Below are 7,764 nucleotides of genomic sequence, written 5' to 3' on the forward strand. Positions count from 1 at the left end.
TTGGCCAAAAACTGGCACGCAGATTGCTGCGTCAGCAGGTGCATTGTCGTAGTGGCAAAACCAGTCCCACATCTGTCACAAATCAGGCCTTTTGTTGCACACTGTTATGCAATCTTTAAAGAAACTCTAAATAGACAGCTTGATTAACAGTCTGACTTGGTGGAATGAACTCCAAATGGACTGCAAGTCAACATTTTTCATCCGTTCGGGAAGTTGATGGACATCCAGAACGAGGTTTGTCACTAAATGACATTTCACCTTTTTTGAAACAAGAAAACCACTCATACATTTGAGTGTTCCCACAGTGCTGTCCTTGTAAGCTGTGTTCAACATCACAGCAGTGTCTGTGGCATTTTTCCAGAGCAGGAAACAAAAATTCATAGCCACATGCTATTCTCTTAAATTGGTCATCACAAAAAACGAGGCTTGAGCAAAACTGCTTTTATGAAAAAATTCACTGTGACCAGAGAGAACCTTCTCTGGCAATGCCACTGGGTGCACTAACTCAGTGAATTGCTTGATGCTCACCTAGTGAGAAAAGTGCATACGAAAAAAGCTCCACCCTGTGCAATTCTGTTTATTTTGGAGGGGTACCCTCGTATAGTTTAGAAACTCACTGACATCCCATCTCGGTCCTGCTTCTTACCAGCTGTGTGACTTTGGTCAAATTATTACCTTCTCTGGGCTTGAGTTTCCTAATAGTTCCTACCAATTAGGTGGTTGTGAGAATTAGGTACATTTTCATATGTAAAGCACTTAGGGCAGTCCTGTTCAAGAGGCGCTCTCTCATCAGAGAGCTGGATTAAATACATAAGCTCATTCATAATGCAAAGTAGCATATCTATGCCAGGGAGTGGTGTAGGGCTCATAGAACAAACGGAACAATCTTGTTAAATTCAACACAGAAGAAATGAAATTTGATCTGAGAAATGTTAGGGATGGAACTCTTTTGAGTCGGATTCCATGGCTGCCTGAGACTAGAGGCTGAGAGGCAAAAGAGTGTACCGTGGGGACAGGAAAACAAGTATCTAGTTTGGCTGGATTGTGATGTATTCATGTGGGAGGAAAATGGAAGCCAATTTTGGGATTGTAGGATGGGAGCAATTAATCAGTGGACACTGTCAAAAATTCAAAGGGCAGGGCAGAACACACAGGGAAGCCCCCCACTCCTCGATGTGTTCTTCATGGTTTTATGTCCAAGAAATCACAGAAAAGAAAGCAGAGAAGAATTGCTTGCAAGGTTTTTCCCCATCCAAGTGTTTCCCTTGATCATATCAGTAACCTATTTTCATTGTAGACATTTTGGAAAATAGAACTATGTGGCACTGTTAATATTTTGGTGTGTTTCTCTCTGGTCCTTTCTTCTTCCCAGTGCACATGAAGATGCTTCAGAGCATGCTGCACATCCAGCTTTGTGTCCTCCACGGAGCTGCTAGGGAAAGGTGGGAAGAAGCCCCACTAGGGGAATAGGCCACGAATTGGCATTGAGGCCAAGCTTCTTATTTCTTCTTGTGGAAGATGGATTTCTTGGAAGTTATTTTAATGTGTTATCCTTGGCGTGCAATGAAGATACCCTTTTGCCTTAACATTGCTTATGCTGATCCTCCTCACAATAAGGTGCTGAGGGAGACAAACCGCCGTCATTTTGAGTCAATGAGTTAGCAACATGAACCTTGAGGGAAAGCTATAGAACTGAAAACATTTTGCTGTTTGCGATCTTAGTGTAGCTTTTGCTCACTTCCCCATCAATGCCATTATTCAGGAGAATGGGTCTCTTGTTGAAGTCCATAACATTCTGATTAAAAATACATCTGACAGAGGATTCAGATGAAGACAGGTGTTGCTTCTTCACAGCCTCAGAAAGTATCTCAGGCTCAGAAAGATGAGTTAATTCCTGAAGGAAATAACATTGAACTTGTATCAAATTCAGCTGCTTTTGTTCATCCAGCCACGACAGTTAAAAGCAAGGATATCCAAAATCCTGTGTTTCTGTAAAAGAACAGTTCAACAGGCTGATAAGTAAGATCCCAGAGGTGTCAAACCAGATGATTCCTAAGACCTATTTGTGATATTTGGATGCAATAAAATTCTTCTAATAATACTTTTTTTTTAAAGTTTACGTAAAGGCATATTATAGAAAAACTATGCATGGATTTCACTTTCTTTTTCACCAAAATGATTATGTAAAAACTTGTGCATAGTGCATATTTAAGCAGCCAGAGTGGCATAATGCATTACACTTTGGGCTGATAACCACAAGGTTAGCAGTTCAAACCCACTAAACACTGGAGAATAAAAAATATAGACATTCATTATTTTTACCGAAAACAAAAACAAAACAGGCACTGAATTATACATGTAGAAGTTATTGAACCGGAGAATGTTTTGTCCTGTATATTTCTGCCACAATTTTAAAAAATTACAAGAATAACAATAAGTACAAGGAAGAAGAAAATGTTCTAGAATTGAATGTGGTGATGATGGTACAACTCATTGATATGATTGAATTATATGACATGTGAGTGATATGCCAATAAAACTGTTAAAAAACACCCCAAAACAAACAAACAAAAAACCAAACTTTCGGCCATTGAGTTGATGCTGACTCAACTCAAAGTGACCTGAAGGACACAGTAGAGTGCTCTCTGTGGGTTTCTGAGACTGTAACTGACCAGGAGTAGACAGCCTCTGCGTTTTCCTGCGAAACTGGGGGTTCAACATGCTGACTTTGAGATTAGTGGCCCCATGCACACCCGTGAGGGCTCCCCTTGCTACTGAAGAGGGAGCTCAGTCAATAGGTGGTGTGTGTCGGCTCTGTCCTCGGTCGCTGTGGCCTGGCACGGGCCCATGGCAGTGGTGTGTTTGATCGTCTGGTTGGTTGGTTCTTTTCACTTGTTCGCACATCTCTGAACAGGGTCTAGTTTGAGGCACTCACGGAGTAGACATGCCTTTGAAGAGAGCCCCTGTGGGAGCAACGTGTTCTGCTCCACTTGAAGCATGAGCAAGCATCCAGTTCATGGTGACGCTTGGGTAGAAGGCGGCAGAAACTTACCGAGAAGTTTTTAGGGACATTGCCCTAAGGACCCCAGGTGGGTGTAACACTTTACAAACGGGTGATTCCTTATAACAAGTGTCTAAGGAGATGCTGAAGATGCAGCCAGCAGCAGTAGCAGACCGTCCACATCAATTTGGGAGGAAGCGCTCTTGTTTGGGCCTCAATAGAAGGGGGCCTACGACCCAGAGCAGCCGCAGTAGCCAGTGCTGTCCACACCGCAGCTGGTCCAGCTGACACGACTGTCTGAAAACGTTCCGTGGAGCAAACTCTCCCCTCCATGAGCTGCAAAACGGTTCCGCCCAGATCAGCCGCAGCCCAGAGCAGAGCGCTCAGGGGCATTGTCAACGAGCGGCATCACGATCCTGAAGCCTTTCTTGGAAGAATTGTAACAGGAGATGAAATCCGACTTTATCCTGAAGATGAAGCACAATGAAAGCAGTGGCTACGGGGGTGGGGCAGGGCGAGGAAGTACAGTCAAAACAAAAACCCATCAGTCCAGGGCAAAGGGCACAACAGTCTTCTGGGATGCCCAAGACGTTTCCCGATACACATCTGCTTACGATGAGAGTGTTTGAGATCATTCTTTGAAACTTAGAGAGCAAACGCCCGGAAAAGCGTCACCAGGAAGTCCCTGTCGGCAGGAACTCGGCTCCTGCTCATTCTTCCCAGCCGGCTGCGTTTTGAGAGTTTCTACAGGGAAGCCATCAGGTCTCCGCAGCCCGGTCCGGATTTGCCGCCTCTGACTTTTTGTTTCCTAATCGTAAAAGTCATCAGAGGAATCTGTGTGGAGTTGTTAGGTGTCTCGGTTGGGAAATACCTCGGTTCTTGGCTTTGCACGAGAAAGAATCCACGCCGAAGCCTGGTTTGTGATCCACGTGGGTTCTTATCAAGGACAGGAGGAGTTTCAGGTTTCACAGTCTCAAAAGAGTTCACACTATTTCGGGGAAGTGTGCCAAACTGTGACTAAGTGGCGCTGGGGCTCACCACTGAACACGGGCAACCTCGTGGGACTGCTCACCCACACGTGGTGGCCTGGGGCCAGGGAGACCAAGGCATGGCCAAGCAGGTGAAGAGGCAGGGGCAAGGGGAGAAGGGAGAGGGGCCAAGGGCCTGCTGTCTCACTACTAAGGTATTTAAACCTCTGGCTGGGGAGGCGTGGTGGAAGGTATTGGTTGACCCCATTGGCTGAATCAGGCCCACCTGTGCCTAGTTTGGGCCGCCCAGGTGTACCGCCACCTGACTTGTGGAGCTTGAATTGGAACATGCCCATGGCTAAGGCTCGCCCGATTCACTTCTAACCTCCCCTATGCGGGCCTTCAGGCACGGGAGAGACAACCCCTGTCCCTCTCCTGCTCCCTAACACAGTGAAACTTCCTAAGAGGGCTCCTCTCCCTGCCTCTGTGACTCTAACTAAACGTGGGTGCTACCAGAGGAGATTGGTCGTTTTGGGTTACCACCACCACCACGCCTGACTATAAGAATGGCCATTCTTTGAAGCCAGAGCTGGGAGAGAAATCGCAGGACCAGCCTTTCGGAAGTGGAGCGCATTTGAGATCTGTTTGAGGTGGCGGAGATCAGACGGCAGGCACAGAGACTGTGAGACCGGAAGGTTTCCTGGCCAACCGAGGCAGAGGCCAAGGGGCCGTGTGCTGAGAGGCTGAGGACCAGGAAGAGATCTGGCTGCTGACTGAGCAGAGCTGTTGCTTTGGTGCAATGACTGGAGTGCTGGATCCTTAACGGGTGCTAATCCTGGCTCTGGTAACCTATGAACTCCCTGCGTTGTGATAAAGATTGTCTGCGTTCTGTGTAGCCATTGCCGCAAAGGATCAATGCCAGTGTAGAAGTCAAGTGCAGTGAAACAGTTGGGGTCACAAGAGAGTAAAGATGGAGCGTGGGCTCATGCTAGAAGGCTTCGAGGCTTGGCAGAAAACCATTTGGGACCACGACCGTGAGTAGTCCTGGGGTTCCTGATGCCAGACTTGGGGGGCGGAGGCTCATGGAATGGAACTGTGGTGTCCACAGCCTGGCGGGATCTGCCTGGGGTCCTCCCTGGGGGCTCAGGTTTCGTTTCGAAGGTTGGAGTGGTACGGGTAGGCGTCTGGGTCCCTGCCGGTCGGGGTGCTTAGCCTGTTATGATCCGGGCCTCTTCCCACGAGAGGCTCTGCAGCTCACTGGGCTCTGCTGGGCCTGATTCCCACCCTCGTCGCTGACCCAAGGGGTTCCCAGGACCTATATGTGGGACCAGCAGTGCTGGTGGACACTGTCCCACCCTGTCCTGAGGGCACGTGGGCCTGGGCATTCCTCTCTCCCACCTGTATTACTCCTAGCTCCCTCCTGGGAAACGGCAGGGCCTGCCCAGGACAGCGAAATTTTCAGTTGCCCAAGCAGAAACCTAGACGTCGTTCTTCGCCTTTGTCCATCGGCTACACATACATCGCAGCGCTCTCTTGGCTACCTTAGGTCACAGACAGCCCCTCGTCCACAGCTGGTTGAGGCTGCCATCATCTCTTCCCTGAACTACCTCAGTGGCCTCTGAACTGGCAGGGTCCCTGCTGCCTCCCTTCATATCTTCTGTAGTTTCTCCACATCTAGGGAAGCCAGCGTGCTGGTCTTAGAACACCACTGTGACCTTGGTCACCAGAGCGCACCTGCCATTCCCCCACCATTTTTGGAGACCCTTCAGGACCAGCCCTCTTTTCACTTTAGGCCAGACTGTCTCCCTGCACTATGCTGGGTCTTCAAGATAATAAACTTGTTTTCATTCAAAAAAAAAAAAAAAGAAGAAGAAAGAAAGATGGAGCATGGAGGCCTGTCTGACCCCTGCCTTGTGGTCAGTAGGGAACCCAGAGGTTGACATGTGCCCCCACATCCCCATACTATTTACTATGGAATCCATTTTTCTTCAATTAATGTAAAAGGCTTCATTGGTATGACTCTATTCCTCTAACCCTCAGTTCTTTAGGGTTGGACTAAATAGCTAGTACCATCACTTACAAACGTGTCCTGAAGTTGATGGAATTCATGTTAAGAAACAAGGTTTACAGAGGGGAAGGGAGACAGCGGTTAGTGTGAGATATGAAAACAACCATCTATAATCTATCAAGGAGCCATGAGGATGTGGGAGGGGCAGGAGGGAGGGGGAAAAAGAGCTGATCCCAAGGGCTCAATAGAAAGTAAATGTCTAGAAAAGAACAATGGCAATTTATGTATTAATATGTCTGATACAATTAATGTATGGATTGTAACAAGAGTTGCAAGAGCCCCCAATAAAATGATCTTAATAAATAAATAAGGTTTATATATAATATATTCTTCAATTAAAATATTTAATAAATAATTTTATTAAGGACTCTTACAGCTTTTATTTTTTTATTTTTAAAAAATCATTTTATTGAGGGCTCTTAGAGCTCTTATAACAACAATGCATACATCAATTGTATCAAGCATATTTGTAAATAAGTTGCTATTCTTACAGCTTTTATAACAATCCATACATCCATTGTATCAAGCACATTTGTACATATGTTGCCATCATCATTTCCAAAATATTTTCTTTCTACTTGAGCCGTTGGTATCAGCTCCTCATTTTTCCCCTCGCTCCCAGGCCCTCCCATCCTCGTGAACCCTTAATAATTTCTATTTTCATATTTTACAACATCCGCTGTCTCCCTTCACCCATGTTTCTGTTGCTCATCCCAGCTTATATATTTTTTATTTTTACATGTAATTCCATTATTTCCAAATATTTCGTGTGTATCAGCACACACACAAAGTAGATGGCCTTTCTAACGCTAAGGAGGGACAGGCATCTGTGTGTTTCTCATACACTCTGCCACCATTCAAAAGCAGAACTTGAGAAAATGAGGAGCTGATGCCAGGGCTTCAGTGGAGAGCACGAGTTTTGAGAATGATGAGGGCAATGAATGTACAAATGTGCTTTACACAATTGATGTGTGTATGGAATGTGATCAGAGTTGTATGAGCCCCTAATAAAATGATTTTTTAAAAAGGTCAGAAATTGGTGTGGTGATGGGCCAAGGCCCAGAGAAGAAGATGTAAGCCTGGTTATTGATTTATAGGAAATGTATTGGTTTCTTCAGGCTGATTTAACAAATTCCTGGGTGGCCTGAAACAGCAGAAACTTGTGTCCCATCTGTCCTGGAGACCAGATGTCTAAGTACCAAGTGTCAGCAGGGCCACCCTCCCTTGCACAGCGTTCAGGGAGATGCCTTCCTTGCTTCTTCCAGCTTCTGGCGGGCAGTCTCTAGCTCATGACAGCAGATGGCCAGCCACTGCCTCCCTCTCCATGGAGCCTGCTACCCCTACGGCACTGCCCTGCCATCTTGTCTTATGAAGACAGCTGTGGTAGTTACATAATCTTAAGAGTGAAGGGGTGGAGTTGAGCCTGTCAATCAGAACACAACTTGATGACTTCATTTGGAGGAGCTAAGGAGATAAATAGCTTGTTGGAGGCAGGTCACACACTCCCTGGGAGACTCTCTACTGACAAGACTCACTCCCTGAGAGACATTTCTGACAAGAAGCTACATGAAGCTACCCTAATGCAGCCAGAGCCCTGGGAACTGGAGAAGCCACGTGGAGACCCCTGCTAGTGCTGAGATGCTTGCAACACCACTGGATCCACAAGACTTCCCACCCACTGGCCTGTGATATTCCTGCATTCAGCATCATTGCATGTGTTCTGTGAG

The sequence above is a fragment of the Echinops telfairi genome, unplaced genomic scaffold (genome assembly GCF_000313985.2).
Source record: "Echinops telfairi isolate 266 unplaced genomic scaffold, ASM31398v2 ScPeMD7_7400;HRSCAF=8409, whole genome shotgun sequence".
In the NCBI taxonomy this organism is placed as follows: Eukaryota; Metazoa; Chordata; class Mammalia; order Afrosoricida; family Tenrecidae; genus Echinops; species Echinops telfairi.